The 18910-nt window shown below is 41.3% G+C and overlaps 1 protein-coding gene across 1 annotated transcript in view; it reads left to right on the top strand.

Moving 5' to 3' along the window:
* Positions 1–7688: 7688 nt before the first annotated feature.
* wdfy3 (WD repeat and FYVE domain containing 3) overlaps positions 7689–18910 on the top strand; it is a 405362-nt gene continuing 394140 nt past the window's right edge. The window contains exon 1 of the mRNA XM_078543892.1: positions 7689–7940. The gene's annotated coding sequence lies outside the window, so the exon portion shown is untranslated. The remainder of the gene's footprint in view (positions 7941–18910) is intronic.

Genomic DNA, 18910 nt, shown 5'->3' with positions numbered 1-18910 from the left:
TCAAACCTAGCTTCCCTTTTGATAACTCAAAAGCTCCAGGCTAGCTGTCTCCAATTTAATTGAACCCCCCACACACACATCCACACAGAGGAACTAATCCAAAACCCCACTATTAACCTACCTTTACAATAAATAACAATAATATTCTAAAAATTATTATATTTTCATGACAGGGGGTGAGAGAGAGTGAGTGCGTGTGTGTTGGAATGAGAGAGAGTGAGTGTATGTGTGTGGGAGTGAGAATGAGTGTGTGTGTGTGGGAGTGAGAGAGAATGTGTGTGGTAGTGAGAGAGAGTGAAAGTGTGTGTGTGTGGAGTGAGAGAGAGTGAGATTGTGTGTCTGCCTTACTCCCAGTCTCAATTTTCTCACTCTCACCACCACACACCAACACATACACACACTCACTCACAATGGCTGAAGGTGAGTGAAGAGACTGGGAGTGAGCCTGCTACACACTCTGACCCTCTCACATTTTGGTCATTTTTGTTAATTACTCTTTTTTTAACTTAACAACTTATTGCTATGACATTGCTTAATTTTTGTGCAGCAATTGTTTCTTTTCTTAATTCAGTTTAAAGCTGTGCCGAATCTTATCTTTCTGAAACTTGCTCATCGGCCCCTTGAGGGAGCAAAAAATGGAAATGCGCCTCCTGGCCAAGCGAAGAGGTTCGACAAGCCTGTTGTAGATGGTAAACACTGCATCAGAGGTGAAGGGAGTGGGTGCTGAAGGTGGTTCATGTGGTGCCAATCAAGCGGGCTGCTTTGTCCTGGATGGTGTCAAGCTTCTTGAGTGTTGTTGGCACTGCACTCATCCAGGCAAGTGGAAAATATTCTATCTTATTCATGACTCGTGCCTTGTAGATGATGGACAGGATTTGGGAGTCAGGGGGTGAGTTACTCTTTGCAGAATTCCCATCCTCTGACCTGCTTTCGTAGCCACAGTATTTATGTGTCTGGTCCAGTTCAGTTTCTGGTCAATAGTAACCCAGGATGTTACTAATGGGGGGATTCAGTGATGATAATACCATTGGATGTCAATGGGAGATGGTTGGATTCTCTCTTGCTGGAGATGGTCATTACCTGGCACTTGTGTGGTGCCAATGTTACTTGCCACTTATCAGTTCAAGCCTGGCTGTTGTCCAGGTCTTGCTGCATATGGGTAAAGACTGCTTCAGAGTCCATGCTTTGGAATGCTTCTTCAAAGACCTCTACAGGAAAGTGCATGTATGGAGTTATACCCCATGACCAAAATGCATGTTGAGACACACTGTCTCAGTTCATTAACAAAGAATGATCCGTTGGGAAATGGCGCATTTTTCCATGGAACCACATTCCAGCAGATGTCAAAGCCTCCAGGACAGAATCAGGCAGTCAATATTTTGCTGCTATATATTTTTCTTCAGTTTAGGATTTTGTGTCATCTGCTGGCCTGTACCAAGCAGAAAACAATTTCAACTTTCTTCATGCTCATATTAACAAAGGTAACAATTATGGTTTAATTTTCGCAAGGAGGTGGATGTTTTGGCAAGTGGAGTTCATCTCATACATAAGCACCATTACCAAGAGTAATAGGAAGCTATCACATGAGATCATGGTCAGACTCAGATAGGAAAGGAATCTGAACAGAATAGGTATTCAACAGGAAATATATATTGATCTTGGAGGGGGTGCAGCTCAGCTTCACCAGAATAATAGCAGGGTTGAAAGAGCTAAACTATAAAGACAGGTTGCATAGATGTAGCTTGTCTTTCCTTGACTTTAGATGTTGAGGGGTAATCTCATTGATTCATTTAAAATGATTAAGATACTCAGTACTGTAGATACATACAAAGTATTTCCTCTGGTTGGGTAATCCAGAACAAGATGGCTTAACCTTAAAATTAGAGAATGGCCCGTTAAGAGTGAAATCAGGAAGCACTCTTTCACAAAGGCAGTGGAAATCTGGAACTTTTTCCCCTATGTGGCTATGGGCACTGAGGCAATTGAAAGTTTGAAGAATTAGATTATCTTTATAACTATTAATTCATAGGATGTGGGTGTCACTGGAGAGGTCAGTGCTATTGTCCATCCCTAACTGCCCTTGCAAAAGTGATTAGCTACTCCCTTAATGACTACAGTCCATCGTGGTAGTTTTGGATACAACTGAGTGTCTTGCTTGTCCATTTCAGAGGCAGTTAAGAATCATCTACAGTACTATGGGCTTGGTGTCACAGACAGGCCAGAGGGGAATAAGGATGGTAGATTTCCTTCTCTAAAGGACATTAGCAAACCAGTTGGATTTTTACAACAATCCTATAGTTTCATTATCGCCATTACTGATATTAGCTTTTTATTCCAAATTTATTTAATTAATTGAGTTTATATTCCTCAACTTCTGTGGTGGGATTCAAACTCACATCTTCAGATTAATTGTTCAGTCCTCTGGATTATTAGTCCACAAACATAACTACTATGCTACTACACCTGAAATTGATAGATTTTTGTTAGGTGAGGGTATTGAGGTATGAAAAAAGGGGAAAAATCAGAAGTGAAGAGGGGAGAGAGAAGAACTGAAATGAAGGAAAGAGAGAGAGAAAAACAGAGGTGAAGGAGAGAATCAGAAGTCAAAGATAAACAAGCAAATGGGTTAAGGGAATAAATGTTGCATGTTTGTGAATTTCCAATTAGCCAAACTAATGAAAACTTACATACAGTGTATGTTTTTATAGTATCACCATCACTGCTATTTTCAGCAGTCAAACACAAGATCTGCATATTGTGTGTCTGGTGTCTGATATGACACCTGTTTTGTATTTCAAAGAAGAGAAAGCTTGCACTGCAGCTGTCCTTGTGCAAAAAATGCTTTGTGAGTCAGTGGTCTAGTGAATGTCTTGTTCCCAGCTGATGTTCATTATATATTCATTCAGACCCGCTCAACTGCTCAGTTCATAGCACCCTCACCTTTGAGTCAGAAGGTTGTGGGTTCATGTCCCACTCCAGGACTTGAACAAAAAAAAAGTCAAGAACTGTGAATGTACTCAAAAGAGTTACCCTAAACAAACGAGGTGTCAGCTGTGGCTCAGTTCATAGCACCCTCACCTTTGAGTCAGAAGATTGTGGGTTCATGTCCCACTCCAGGACTTTGAACAAAAAAAAAACTGTGAATGTACTCGAAAGAGTTACCCTAAACAAACGAGGTGTCAGCTGTGGCTCAGTTCATAGCACCCTCACCTTTGAGTCAGAAGGTTGCGGGTTCAAGTCCCACTCCAGGACTTTGAACAAAAAAAAAGTCAAGAACTGTGAATGTACTCGAAAGAGTTACCCTAAACAAACTATAAACTCAAAGGGTGGAATCTTGTGCCCTCCCCCATGGCGAGTTTGGTGGTGGGGGCATTTAATCATTCAAGAGGATGGCGGGTAGGGACCATGCCACCTTCCCGCCTCCACCCCAATTAAGTTCTAGGCAGGTAGGCTTATGGATGACCTTTCCACCCCAGCACCAATTAAGGCCCTTAATTGGGCAATTAATGCCCACTTATGGTCTCATCCCATTGCAGCTGGTATTAACCCAGCAGTGGGTGTGGGGCTTGCTATGCAGGGAGCACAACAAGCAAACCTTGGCGCGTTTCCCCAGGGGGTTCCTCGTTCAAAGGCACTCAGTGGCTGATCAAGGGACCTGGCATCAGGAAAGGGGGGTTCTGCTGAGAGCTACCCCCTCTGCCCTTGCTGCCAACACCCTTAGCCCTGTGACCCTCTTCCCATGATCCCCTTTCCGCCTTCACGCAGCTGTGCCTGGGTCTCTCCTTGATCCAAAGTCTTGGGTGGATGTTGTGCTGGCAGAAGCTATGCCTCCATAGTGACACTGCTGAGTATAGAAGAGCTGCTCACCTCTGATTGGCAGGCCTCTGCCCCTGAGGTCTTTGATCTCAGTGAAAGGCCCACTGAGTTTCACAAGATGTGGTGTGACTGCCTGTAAAATGAGATGGAGGGAGAAAACATTGAGAGAAAACACTGCTTGATTGACAGCTCTGGTTCTCTGATCTCTGCTGTCAATGGCCAAATGTTTATTTACACAGGGTTAAGAGGTTTTAAGTGCTTACAGTTCTAGCTATTGAACCTTTAAATGGTCTGAATGATTGACACTGTTATTGCTCTGTGGTAAAAAGACTTTTTTAACATAGTGGACAGTTATGAAGGGTTCATTGATTTGATGCAGTGTATAATGGGGCAATGGCCTTGTAAGTGCCACAGCTTGGCATAGGGGGCATGAAGGTTCATGGGGGTGGCTGTAGGGGCATAGCTTTGCATAGGGGGAAAGGCCATGGGGGTGTGGGTGAGGGGCATACCTGGGCATTGGAGGCCATAGGAGGTAGGCGGGGGACATAGCTTGGCATGGGGGGCCATCACAGAATCACAGAGGGCAGAAGAGGCCCTTCGGCCCATCGAGTCTGCACCGACACGTGAGAAACACCTGACCTACCTACCTAATCCCATTTACCAGCACTTGGTCCATAGCCTTGAATGTTTTGACGTGCCAAGTGCTCATCCAGGTACTTTGTAAAGGATGTGAGGCAACCCGCCTCCAGTACCCTCCCAGGCAGTGCATTCCAGACCGTCACCACCCTCTGGGTAAAAAAGTTTTTCCTCACATCCCCCCTGAACCTCCTGCCCCTTACCTTGAACTTATGTCCCCTTGTGACTGACCCTTCAACTAAGGGGAACAGCTGCTCCCTATCCACCCTGTTCATGGAGGATTGGTGGAGGGGACATGAGGTAGCACTGAAAGAGCATGGGCAGTGTGTGGGAGGTGAGGACTGGAGGGAGTTTCTGGTTTTTTTTAACTGGGATAAAGTCCTACAGCACCAAGGTGGGCCTTTTAAACGGCCTACCTCAGCACCCGGCAGCCCGTGGATGCCTCCGGACCTTTTCCCAGGTTGGCTGGCCTGACTCCAGTCTGCATCCCTGCAACAAAATTCCTGTCCTTACAGGCAGTTTCTCTCGAGGTGGGCGGGCCGAGTAGGAATTTTCCCCGACTCTCACCTGAAGAATGAAAATCCAGGTCCTGGTCTCCAAGACTGTAAAATTAAGAAGGAATTGGGGCTAGAAAAGTGGGGCAATAGAACGTCTGTCCACCTCTGAAAGTCATGCAGGCAACAGTTTTAAATGGTGAAAAAGGCAGCAGGTGCACATAATCTTTCGTCCAATAGGTCTGGCCGAACCTATAGATCAATCAAATTACTGCAAGGGTACTATATGAGGTTCCTACATTACAACACTTCAAAGTACTTTCATTAGCTGTAAAACGCTTTGGGCAATCTGTGATAATGAAAGGCACTCTATAACTGCAAGGCTTTTATACATAGGCACATAATTGCCACAGACCAATCAGATTACTAAAAGATGACATAGCCTGAGTAGACCAAAGAGTTGGGCAGCAAAAGAGCCAAATTCATTTTAATACTATACATAAATACCAATAAAATTTATGACAGCAATAAATTGGGGTGGAACTGGCTGTTGGTTGTTCAATGCCCTTTCACCTCAGCAACCAAGATTCAAATCTAGCCTAGACAACTAAACAAAAGTCTCCTCATCTGTAAAGGTCCAATGAGAGATGAGTTTGGGCAGTCTCTATTCAGTTTGTCATAGGCATTAGCCTACATTACAAAACTATCTTTAGTCCAGCACTAATTAGCAATCTCTATATGAAGAGCCTGAATTTGGGGGTGTGGGGGATGGGAAGTGGTTTGCAGGGATCTGGAGGAGAGGATCACTCTCTCCAGGATTTTTAGGATGATGCCACCTTCCTGCCACCTGGAGAGTAGGTGGCCAACACATTGCCACCGATACTGGCTGTCTGCTGCCATTTAACGCTCCAAGGAGTGATAATTGTCTGGAAGTGGGACTTCCGCCCCTCAGTTGGGAGGAAGTCCTGCCTCAGAGAGCTGCTGGACAATCTGACTGAAGCTGCAGTGGACAGGACTGGGGCTGCAGGTAGTCCCAGAGTCTAAGTGCTGGGGTTCCAGGACCAGGAAAGTGTGGGGACTCAGAGCAGGGAGGGAAAGTGAGACCCGGTGGGGGGTTGTTGGTGGAAAGGCCGAGGGGAGGGATCTGCAGGGACCAGACCTTGTGGGGTGGTGCCAGAAGTTGAAAAGAGGGTTTTGAGGAGGTGTCCCCAACCCTTCCAGCCCTGAGCAGGGTCACTTTCTGGGCTTCCCCATGACTTTGAACTCCTCCCCCCAGCCTGAAAATTGTGCCTAGGTGAGAAACAACCTTTAAGTGGTCATTAATTGACACTTAAGGGCCTCAATTAGAGCAAAGATGGGCAGGTGGGCCTAGGCCTTGCCTGTCCCACCGTAAAATTGCAGAGTGATTGGCTTGGGCAGAAACCCCATGGGAAGGTGACCCAAGAATTTTACGGACCCATCCTGCCTGCAAACCTGCCTGTGGGGGAATGTAAAATTCTGCAGGAAGGGTAAGAGAGGGAAATCCATCTCATGGATCTCCACTTGGACCCTAACCCATAAACCCCCACTGGTCAAGGAATAAAGATACTGAGACTTCCAAGAAAGACCTTCATAGATGGGAGTGGGCCTGACAGCAGGGCATACCAATTTTCCTGAGGGGTCCTCAATCAGGTTTTATGCCTATAATTTGTCTTTGCAAACAGTGAAACATCTTTCTTAGACAGCCACTCTGATGCCTGCAAAATCGCCTGACCATCTCAGGTTGGACGTTCTTCAGGCGTCCTTGGGACACAGCATATTGGTCCCTGAAATTCGACCTCATAACACCCAAAATGAGACAGTAGTATGGTTTTTGTAAACATCTCTAACCCGTTAAATAAGCCTCTAATGAGATTTATGATCCAATTGTCAATTTATATTACGATAAAAGCAAAATTCTGCAGATGTTGGAAATATGAAATAAAAACAAAAAATGCTGGAAAAACTAAGCAGGTCTGACAGCATCTGTGGAGAGAGAAACAGAGTTAACGTTTCGAGTCGGTATGGCCATTCTTCAGAGCTGCGGAGCTTTTCCAATTTTCTGTCAACGTATGTTAGTTTATTTTTTAAAAATTCATTATTTTTGGGCCAAATTTCTTAATTTTTGAGATTGTCTTCTAATTTATGAGGTGGTGGGGTTGGAAATGCTGCTGTAAAGGATAGAAGTTTCAAGCTCGAATGTAAAACGATTTTGAAGTTTAGAAAATGTTAATTGCATATGGCTTTGAAAATCATTCCCTACAATTCCGAGAAATAGATGCCAAAATCATAATTACTATTGTCGCGTGCAATTTGTTGTGGTTGTCCTGCAAGAATGCTTAAAGCTACCAGTAGATGGCGTGTGCTTCTGCAGCGCACCCCCCCCCCCCCCCGCGCCTCCGATTTGAGTGCGCGCGCAGGCGCTGCCTGCCCCTGGGCCGAGAGCTTGCAGGTCGCTGGCGGAGAGGGCGCTATAAGTCCCGCGGCGAAGACGCAGGTGGGAGGGTACTCATGCGCAGTGGCTGCTCTTGGGCAGGGGGGTTGCAGTGAGCGGTCGCTGGCTGAGGGGACGCTGTAAGGCAGCCGGCGAGGACTGAGGGAGGGTGCGCATGCGCGGTAGCTGTTCCTGGGTTGGGGAATTGCAGTGAGCGGTCGCTGGCGGAGGAGGCGCTGTAAGTGGCTCCCGGTGGTGGAGCCCGGCGCTTGTGAGGAGGGAGCGGAGAAGAGAGGAACGAGGAGCGGAGCCAGCGATGTTTCCCACTGTCACTCTCAGGGTTCTTCAGTTCAGTCTCGGGTGAAAATGGCCACCAGGAGAAAGAGCAGCAACGGCACAATCCTCCCGACTGCTCTGTCGTCCTCTTTCGCCATCGTCTTGCGGCGCTTCACAGGATAAATTTCAATAATAAAAAGAGGAGGAGGGGAGAAAAAGCACCAACCTTCATCTCTCCTTCGTCCGCTCGAGATATTTTTTTTGTGGTGAGTTGATCTAAAAGGCATTTTAACTTCTTTATATATATATATATAAAAAAAACCCCTGCATTGAAAATAGTGAGAACGGATGTCCAGTAATGTTGCCCATTTGATGCTGGGCTGAGATTTACCCAGCTTTATTTATTTTCCTTTCCTTTCCCTTCCCCTGGTTGATTGCTGGCTCTTTCCGGCGGGGTGTGTTTCCGGTTGTGGGGTTTAAAAGGAGCCGACATTCGGGTCGCTAACGGCCCCGGGCCGCCCCTCACCCCGGGGGACGGACACCTGGCTCCCTCCCCCCCCCACCCCCCCACCATCCTTTTTCGTTTTGCCCCTCACTTGGCTCTGGTTTCAGTCGGGTTTAGGCCGCTCTCATTCCCCACTGGAAACAATCCCGACTCGTTGCAAAATACATTTCAACATAAGCAGAACCGGTTTCCCCTAGAGGTTCAACGATTACGAGAAAACTGGGTTTATTTTCGGGCGAGAGGCAACTGTACTAACTTCATGTAATATTGATTTAATGAAATCTCCGTCCTGCTGGGTACGTTGCAATGTTAGCAGCAGGGTTGTAATCATTAAAATGTACCACCAGTTTGCTTAACAGGTTATGTAATTTGTCGTTAAATTCAGTATTTTTACAACTATTGTGGATGGAAGGGGTGGCGTATGAACTCCGATTATTCATTCGATGTGGAGTATTTGCCGTTCCATCGGTGCCAACGTATGTAGTTGCAGATGTTGGCCTTCCAAGATTTCTGAGTCAATAAACAAAACCAAATGAAAGATGCAAATGCTAGAAAGCAGGCTGTTACATCCTAGTGTAACAAATTCTGCCGTTCTCCATAAATAAATGGCTTATTAAAGAAAGACCAATTATGCAACAAAGTGTATTTTCCACTAAGATGAAAGCAAAATACTATGGATGTTGGAAATCTGAAATAAAGCCAGAAAAGCTCGGCAGGTCTGGCAGCATCTATGGAGAGAGAAAAAAACAAGAGTTAACGTTTGGAACACATATGACACTTCTTCAGCGCTAAAGAGTAGAAATGGAAATAGAAGTAGAGAAGTGCATTTCCTATTGTTTACATTCAATTGAAAACTGGTAATTTATAATGTATGTGTACTTTTGAAACTAGCATCAATAAATAATTCTGGCACTGCCAGTAAAACATCATTTGATTTAACCTGCACCATATTGAAATCAAATCTTGATTTGGCAGTTGTGAACCAAATGGGAACTCAATAGTTATCAGTTACCTTAGCTAACCTTGTGTTCTATTTTCTATTGCTGTAACCCACATTCCTGCAGCCATCTTTATTTTCCCCCTGTCCGAGTTCTTATAATAAATACCCTTGTAAAAGACAGGAGCACAGACAATAACAGAAAAGAAAAGACGGGCTGAGATCAATGTTGGATAAAACGTGTCATTTGGAAAATGAGGAATGCCATTCTGTTGAAATTATTCTGTTCCTTTTGTTACTGGTTCTATAATAAGATAATTTTGTGTTTTTGATGTTAAAAGAATTGGACTGCATTTGTGACATTTTCAAGCTGATGATGTGACTAGCCTAAATAAGACAAGGTTCTTTTATGTTTTGAGATCCAACCAGTAATTGTTTACAAACGCATGGATGGCTTTTTAGGTAATAATTCTTCCAATTACCTGTTTGGACACTGGCTGAAGACATTCCACAATATGAACTGCTTTACTGGAATGCTTTTTTTTTTGTCTTTGGAAGGAGGTTTACCTACTACGGGGTTGCAATATTAATTCATTTTTTAAGCCATCTGCTAATCCCCATTACCAGTGAAATGTGTTCTTACTAGAGCTCAAGAATGTAAAAAGTCATTGCTCTGCCTTTCTTGGGCGAAGAGGATTTAGTGGCCATTTCTGTCATAAACTTAAGAAATTATAAAATGATCTTGAGTGAGAAATCTTGAATGTGGATAATAAAAGGCAACACTGCTTCCAAATGAACATCTGTAAGTACCCATTGTAGACTGATAATAGTTGAAAATGCCAGAAATGTTGCAAATTAATCTTTTGAAATTGTGCATTTCCATTTTAGAATTGTGTAATGCCTTTGTCAGTTGCATGCTTCATACTACATTTATATCAATTGGTTTATTGTCTATTATTTGAGACTTGGGGTGATCTGCTCAGATCTGTCACACCTTCAAATAATGTCACCTAGTGCTGATTGCAAAATTGTAACTTTGTTGTTAGATAGGCTCTTGTTTGTTTGGGGAAACATTGGACCCGCTAGCATTTAAACTGACAAGTCCACCCCTTTGAAGCCCAAGATATGCAAATTCTACTTTACAACTTGCCAATGCATACTTCTGTGGGAAGTAGACTACTGCATTTGTCTGGAAAACCATTCTTCCTTGTGGTGTGGTCTGTTGCAAGATGCTAATATTGAAGATTCCAAAGCTTCACAACCCCATAGTGGTCAAGTCATTTAAGAGCTTAGTGGGCTTGGTTAGACATTAAAATAATGGCTCAAGTGCAGACTGAGAAAATTCCATACCTCTTTCTTCCTGTCCAATAATTGGAAATTCTTTTGTAGGTAAGAGATTCTCTGCTAATCATTACTTATAAAAGGTAGAAGATGAACATGAAATTTATTTGAACATGCATATCAAATATTAATGAAGATATATGATGGTGAAATAAGAGCTAAATGCAATGCCTATGAGAATCACTTTTTAAAAAGTTGGGAACTCTTTTTTATTCTTTCATTTTCTACCCTCTTGTGGCTGGGGTATTGTACCTCAGGTGACTATTCATATGTAAGCTTTGATGCATATCAACATGTTAGTTGACAGAGAATTGACACAGCTGAACCTGTCGATATCCTGGGAGAAATCAGATAAATGACCATAGTTTGAAGTTGAGGTCTTGGTTTGTACATTGGAACCACTCACTGAACCATTGGGAGAGGGATGGGAGAAATTGAGATTTAGATGTCATGTGTTAAAGATCTTCCAGAATTTGCCACTCAATTCTGAAGTTATTTTGTGGGATAAGTCCTGCTCAAATGAACAATATACAAAATAGATGAAGATAGCGATGTATTTCTTGTAAAATAGGTTCAGATATCCACTGAGTTGAAAAGCTTTTCGCTTTTTTGAATAATACTAGACTGAACAATCGGGTCATTGCATTTTACTTTCACTTCATTCTGTTGAACCCAAAGATTGTCCTTGGAAATGTGTTACAGTGGAGTGATTCTGCTGGTAACCTGGAAACAGTGTGAAAGCAAAACATCTGGAGTAATTTAAGTAGTGGGATGGTGGTTTATAGATTTTTGAGGAAGAATAAACTAGATGGGCTGAATAACCTCCTTAATCTGTACTTACCTGGTTGTTACTTTTTCCCGTTGTTGCTGTCTGTGCATTCAGGTGTCTCCAGCTCCAAGTTTCCTCCTTAAACCTCTCTTGTCTTTCCATTTTCCTTTCCACCTTTCTCTCTTCCTTCAAGATCTTTTTTGATAGGTCTGACTTCATTTTTAGTCACCTTTCGTCATCTCTTTGCTTTTGGCTCAGTGTCAACTTTTTATATGTTTGTGCTTCTCTTAAACATATTTCGGCATTAAATGTGCTTTATAAATGCAAGTTGTCTTTATGATGCCATAAATCATGAGAAATAACGCTGCGAATGGCCTTTGAACTTTTAACGCTTTTGCAGCTTTGAATGTATTTTATTTTATATTATACTGTTTGCAGGTTCCCGTTAAAATAAATGTTATGGTCAACATAGTGGTATCAAGTGAAGAAGATTCAGCAGAAACCTGTCAGACATAATGAATTGACTCTTCTTGTATTTGGCCTAAGTTAAATCGAGATGCCACATCACTAAGATGCACATTTTTGGCAGTTTTCTGCAGAAGCGCTGAGAATCATAACATGCTTATAATTTTGAAAAGACGATCACTTCAGATAAGTTCACAAGGAGTTTTTGGAATGTCAAATTAATTAATTAGGGCTTTTCCTCCTTGTGTTGAGAGGGCAGGTGATCTGCTTCCATACTTCCGTTAATGTTGCCTTGAAGTTGGCAGTTAGTTCCACGTTTAATGTTTGTTGACAACATGTATTGAAGCAAATATGGGGTTGCAGTCTCTAGAGGTTCTGAGAATAAGCAAAAGAGATGACATCCATAGATATATCTTGAGATAGCACTGCTCTCAGTGGCAACGTAAACAGAATCTTGGTTATTGGAGGTGGAACCAATCATGTTTACTGTCTGCTGGGAGGTGTATGACGACACCTGCTGAAATAAATTGGCAGATCCATTTTGTGCTCTCTAGTGTGCACGAAGCTCTCCCCAGCCAAGATTGAGCAATTGTTTTTCTTTTCCAACTGCTGTAAAATCTGCTGTGTAATATAAATATGGCAGATAGTATAGCAGTAAAGAGCTGAGGTATTGTTTCAGAACCGCCTCCTGAAGATTTTTGAAGTGTGTAAAAGAGGATATGAAAGACCAGTCAGGGATGAACTGGGTAAGTATCTTTGTTCCATTTGACATTTCTCTGGAGGTTGGACCATAGCGTGGAAAAGTGTTCCCATCAACATCATTCACATTCCCTTTTGTACTAGTTACCATTGAATAGCCCTCAGTTTTATTTTCCTCTGAAAATGGCATTTACTTAATGTAATTGGAGGCTAATTATTGATATTTATTCCAATGAGGTCTGTAATGCTGTTCAACTGAAAGGTATCTGGCCCAGTGTAACCTGATAAAAATGGATTTAAAAACTCTCAATTTTCACACAGTTAATCCTCTAGGAAGTTATTATAACGTGAATATTGCTGCTTTACTCAGGTATGAATGTGCTAAATCTGTTGCAGTTGCTTTTTTGGGGAATCAAACCCAAAAGTTTAAGAAGAGAACTGGATTAATTTCTGGCTAAACTTGGTATGAGAATATTATCTTTTGACAAGCACGGTCTCCGAATACCATCAATAAGCTTCTGTTTGCAAGCTTCATCCAATTTGGAATTCATTTGCCTAATTGTACAAATTACCTATAACTCCAGGTGGCTATCTAACCCATTGCGCTGATGTCCTCCGATTTAATGATCAGATTGCCTTCACAAGTCTCCACTGTTTCTTCTTTTAAATTGAACTCTTTGTCCTTGATATACTGATAGTTTAACATGCCTAATATTTCTATGCTGGCACACTGCTGCTCTTGTACAGAATTGCTTCAAGGCCTATAACTATATAGTTGGTATTACAAAATTAAAAGGGAAATATTATAATTGTAATTTACAATGGTAAATATTGACAGAAGCAAAAAAGTGAACATTTTATGCACCATTCGTGCATCTTACGCACTGTTTGAGGCTTTTTCATTCAACAGGAATACTAAAGTATTTATCTTGCATTTGTCATAACAAGATCAGCCCATTTCTTTAAAGATTTCAAATTATTTTACAAAAGCATAACCTCAATCTTTTCTGTGGGCTCTCTAATATTGTAAAATGATTACTTTGAATGTTACTATAATACGTTTGTTTTCTTAAATTTAGCTTGAATTTATGATCAAAATATTTTGGGGGATGGGAGACTACAAATGAACTACAAATATAAGTAGGTGACTCTTGTATTTTAAAAAAGTGGAAACAGCTGTTTCTATGTATGGAATATATTTTATTTGAATGTGACCTCTTACCTTGTTCTTTAAACTACTAGTATTTTTTGAATTGTTACTGTATTATCTTTTACTGGTAGATGGTGGGTTTGCCCTGAACTATAGCCTAGACTGACAGTCCAGTAATGAGAGAAAGCTGTCCTGTTTGCCAACATAACAGTGGTCATTGTGCTTCAGATGTTTATGAAACATTTTGACATAATGAATGCAAGTATAAATAGTGACTTGCACTTTCTCTGAGCTGGTGAATGTATTCTTGTGTGGTTAAATGAGTATAATTACTATGCTGAATTTGCTGTGGTGTAGTAACTGCTGGTCCAACCCAGCAGATAAGTGATTACTTATTTTATTTACAATCTAATTTCTTACAATATAAGTTGCAAGGTTGGCTCTCATAATTTTATTTACGACTACTGTCAAATTAAGCTTTCATAGAAGTATGCTGTGATTATGGCATTATTTCTAAATATTAATTGTAATTGTGGTCCTTTGCGATCTTGTCTGTAGCTTTGGATATATTTGGCGAATTAAGTGCCATACATATTCACCTCTAGGTCATCTAGTCAACCTTTTACTGCTGTTTTTGCATGATATTAACACACATTGTAACACTGTTGGCATCAAGGCATTACCAGTGTATTTGATGGACAGCTTTGTGTTCTAAGTAAAGAACTTTACTTAGAAAATGTAATTTCTCCTATCTTTTGTACATGGGACCAAGTTGGCAAATATTGGAAGTAAAATATGCATTAATGTATTTTTAAATAAAAGTCTCTCACATGACTTGGCTTTGGTAGTAGTGAATCAGTGTTGAGTTTACAAACTATTAGCAAGGGAAAGCCGTTGAACCACACACTTACAGATAATAGTCATCCCTTTGAATTAAATAAGAAAGTGAGCATGACTCTCCAACATTGTGTCAATGATCATCCACTACATCTGATGAAGGTGGACATAAGAGGAAGTGCATCTGATCAAGTGTTACAATCTGTGTGAATGTTGTACAAAAACAGTAGTGAAGAATGAATGACCAGACGGCCTGGAGGTGAATATGTATGGCACTTATTTGCCAAATATATCCGAACCAGAGACCAGATCACAAAAGACCACATTTACAATTGATACTTAGAATGTTAAAAGCATTAATCAATTATACAAAAAATCTTTAGAAAGAATATCGTAAATTGAAATACCAAGAATTTCAGAAACGTTTTAAACTAAAAATCTGCATCACGATGTTTTTTCAAATATAAATGTTTTCTTCCCTATTTTACTTTTAACCCAAAATTACAAATGGGCATTGCATGTGAAATACTGTAGTCAGGCTGTTCGATTTGATAAAGAATTTGCATGCATTAGAAATATGAAGAACAAGCATTTTCAACAAAAAAGTAAAACTGGTATGAAGAAAATTTTACTACTGTTCTTACAGTAATTTTAACAGGGAACTTACCTCATCATACAATACTATTCCAGTGGTCTCTTGACCAGCTTTCACACTTTGTAACCTTCAACTCATCTAATTCTCTAATGCCCATACCCTGACTTGTAACAAGCTCTGTTCACCCATCGTTCCAGTGTATTTACTGAGCTACGTTGACTACTGGTCCAACAATGTCTCAGGTTTTTAATTTTCAATTCTTGTGTTCGAATCCCTCCATTGTTTTGCCCATCCCTATTTTTGTAACCTCCTTCAGCTCTGCAACCCTCAGAGCTCTGTGTTCCTCCAATTCTGGCCTCTTGTACATACCCAAATTCCTTCATCTCTTCCCCTTGGTGACTTCAGCTGTCTAGGCCCTAAGCTCTGGAATTACCTCCCTAAACCTTTTGGCCTCTTTACACCTCTTTTTAAGACATCCTTAAAATAAAGATTTCAGCCTCCTGTCCTAATATTCCTATATGGTCTGTCAGTTTTTTTTTCTAATATCGCTACTTTGAAGCACCTTAGCTTGCTTTACTATGTTAAAGACTCTATATAAATACCAGTTGTTATTAAATGGCCTGATAGGCAAGCTTTCACACACTATACCACATTTACAGGTAAGCCAGTCCCTCTACCACCATCATAAAAATGGGCACGGTTTGGTCACAGCTGTTTGGCTAAGAATTGTGGTATGAAATTCAGTGGTAAGTTTACATGTTTTTGAAAAATGTTCTCTCCACCTCTCAAGTCCACCACTACCCCCTCCCTGCCTCCCCCACCCCATCCCCTCATGCTGAACACAATTTCTGGGCCTTTAAGGCAAGTAAGTCACCCCTTGTCAGAGAAAAAAATAACTACCTACTGCAACACTGAAAAGTCGACAACCTTTACTCCTTCCCTATCCTTTCTTCTCTGACAGTATAAGCAAGATCAGAATCTTACCAAATAGGTCAAGAATAGTAGGAATGAAATTTTGGTTAATTGCCAAAATATTTAAGTTTTCTGAAATACACAGCATTGAGACAGGCACTGGAATTGTCACTTGGATTTGGGGTTTTATAGACAATTAAGAGTTATTGAAGGGTGAAAGAAGTTTTTGTCTCCAAAGTGAAGTTAGCTTTGGCAATTAGGATTACAGTAATAGAACCTCTGGAGCAATGGATCATTATTTAGCACTGGGAAGAATAGTTTTCTCAGTTTAATAACTGCCAAACAATAATGAAACCACTGAATTTCCAGCCTTAACAGGTCAGAAGGCTTGATTATTTGTTCCAGATCTGGTGTTTTGGTAATGGAGTACACTTCAGATTGGAAGTTTCTCATCAAGCTGGATGTTGTAATGTTGAAGAATGGAACACTTTAATTTTGACCACCTAGTGTTAGCATCAATCGCTGTCAGGTCACATACGGCTTAATTTGTGCTCTCACCTTGCCCTTTTACTTCTGATTTCACTGTACTCTTGTCCTTAAACATCTTCATCCATTGAAGCACTGCTTTTCGCAGAAACTTGCTTGCCCTTGTCAGCTGCGTAGCTTCTCTACTCCCATGGTCTCTGTCACAGATTAGATCATCTCTGACAACTTTCTTGCCTCCTTAACCACAAATATCCCCGTGCCGTCTTTCAAAATTATTTCCTACGGTACCCATCCCAAGGGAAAAAATGGTCTGTTCAACCAAGTCACTTACAATTGCACTTTCAAGCTGCCAACTGCAAAGCTTTTGGCCTCCACGCAACAGGTTATTTTTGCAGCTGGCAATCTCAACCATTCCCTCTTCTCCATCTTTGCCTGCTCTTCAAAATATTTACTCTTTCCCAGATTTGTCATTTGCTCTAGTGTGGCCCTTATCTTCACTTCAAGTGCATGGGGTATAGACTTGAGTAAATCTAGTGCACAGCAAGTATAGCTATTCATCCCATCACATCAAGCATAATTGGGTCTTGATTCCTTCTGCTAAACCTATTTACTATTGCAGGATTATCCTGGAATCCAAAGATAACCCTGGCGTCTTAATGGTGATTGCCATTATTAACTTATTAAAAATGGAGCAAGTTGTGGCATGAAAAGACATACCATAGGTTATAATTCTCCACAAATTGCTGGGCAATTGCTAACTTTGCTGTTAGCCTTCCCAAAGCTGATGAAGGTAACTTGTTGCTGTGAGGCTCCCCATTGAAGTTAATGCCAATCATGAAGTTGTTGGATATACACATGAATACAAATTATTCCCATTGCAGCCATTTAGGGCAAGTAATTAATGTTGTCGAGAGCCTCGTTAGTGACATGTGGACTCTCTGTATTTTGGTAAAAGCAAAATACTGTGGATGCTGAAAATCTGAAACAAAAATAGAAAATGCTGGAAAAACTCAGCAGATCTGACAGCATCTGTGGAACGAGAAACAGAGTTTACTTTTCCAGCCTGTATGACTCATCTTGAAACGTCAACTCTGTTTCTTTCTTCAAAGATGCTGTCAGACCTGCTGAGTTTTTCCAGCACTTTCAGTTTTTGTCTCTGTATTTTGGCCTGGTTTAGTAATAAGAATAAATGAGGCTATTAACGTTCATCAAATTGGACAGCAGCCTGACATCAGTGCAAGCTTTATAAGGCTCTGGTCAGACCATATTTAGAATATTGTGAGCAATTTTGGGCCCCGTATCTCAGGAAGGATGTTCTGGCCCTGGAGAGGGTCCAGAGGAGGTTCATGAGAATGATCCCAGGAATGAAAAGCTTAACGTATGAGGAACGTTTGAGGACTCTGGGTCTATACTCGATGGAGTTTAGAAGGATGAGGGGGGATCTGATTGAAACTTACAGAATACTGAAAGGCCTGGATAGAGTGGATGTGGGGAAGATGTTTTCATTAGTAGGAGAGACTAGGATCCGAGGGCACAGCCTCAGAGTAAAGGGAAGACCTTTTAGAACAGAGATGAGGAGAAACTTCTTTAGCCAGAGAGTGGTGAATCTATGGAATTCATTGCCACAGAAGGCTGTGGAGGCCAGGTCATTGAGTGTATTTACGACCGAGATAGATAGGTTCTTGATTGGTAAGGGGATCAAAGGTTACGGGGAGAAGGCGGGAGAATGGGGTTGAGAAACTTATCAGCCATGATTGAATGGTGGAGAAGAGTTGATGGGCCGAAAGGCCTAATTTCTGCTCCTATGTCTTATGGTCTTATATTCATTTAAACATGGAAATCCGGAAGTTACTGTTCCTTTGCCTTGCTCTGCACAAGCTGCACTATACTAGCATCTTGCTGAGAGACTTTGCATTTAAATAAAGGGAATGAAGATAAAGACTAAACACACCAGAAAATGTTAAGAATGTTCAGGTGTAAGTGAATTTTTAATGGCATGATAAGCTTTAATTACAGGTAAATAACCTCATTCTCATTCCATCAGATCTTGATTATTATTTGAGACTTTAGTTATATTTCTGTACATAATTTGGCATTGACCTAAGAAGTATTCTAATTTATACTTCCTAATTTTGACTGAGTCTCCGTCAGAGCTCTTTAGTCTGGTTGAAAAGACATGTTGTTGCTCGCCCTGTTCTCAAGCCACAGATCCCCTGTAGATGGTGCCAAGCTTTATGAATCACCCAGTGACAATATGTTACAGATTAAAAACCTGCATAAAGTCTGTGAACAGCTTGAGAGCAATGAATGTCCAGTGTTGTTACTTGACTAACTGCAAAATCCAGGCCATTCTATCTGTTACTCTATACGAATAAAACATTTTCTGGCGTGATAGCTGGCATTTCTTATAGAGATTAGCATATGGATTCCTGAGGCTCTGGTATTTTTAGTAGATTGTAAGTCTTCAGAGATTTTGCTGAGATGTTATGCACTGAATAGTCCATTCTGCAGTTCACACCACAAAAAGATATGCCTACATT

Source organism: Cetorhinus maximus, chromosome 1 (genome assembly GCF_964194155.1).
Source record: "Cetorhinus maximus chromosome 1, sCetMax3.hap1.1, whole genome shotgun sequence".
In the NCBI taxonomy this organism is placed as follows: Eukaryota; Metazoa; Chordata; class Chondrichthyes; order Lamniformes; family Cetorhinidae; genus Cetorhinus; species Cetorhinus maximus.
This window is presented reverse-complemented; position numbering and strand designations above follow the sequence as displayed.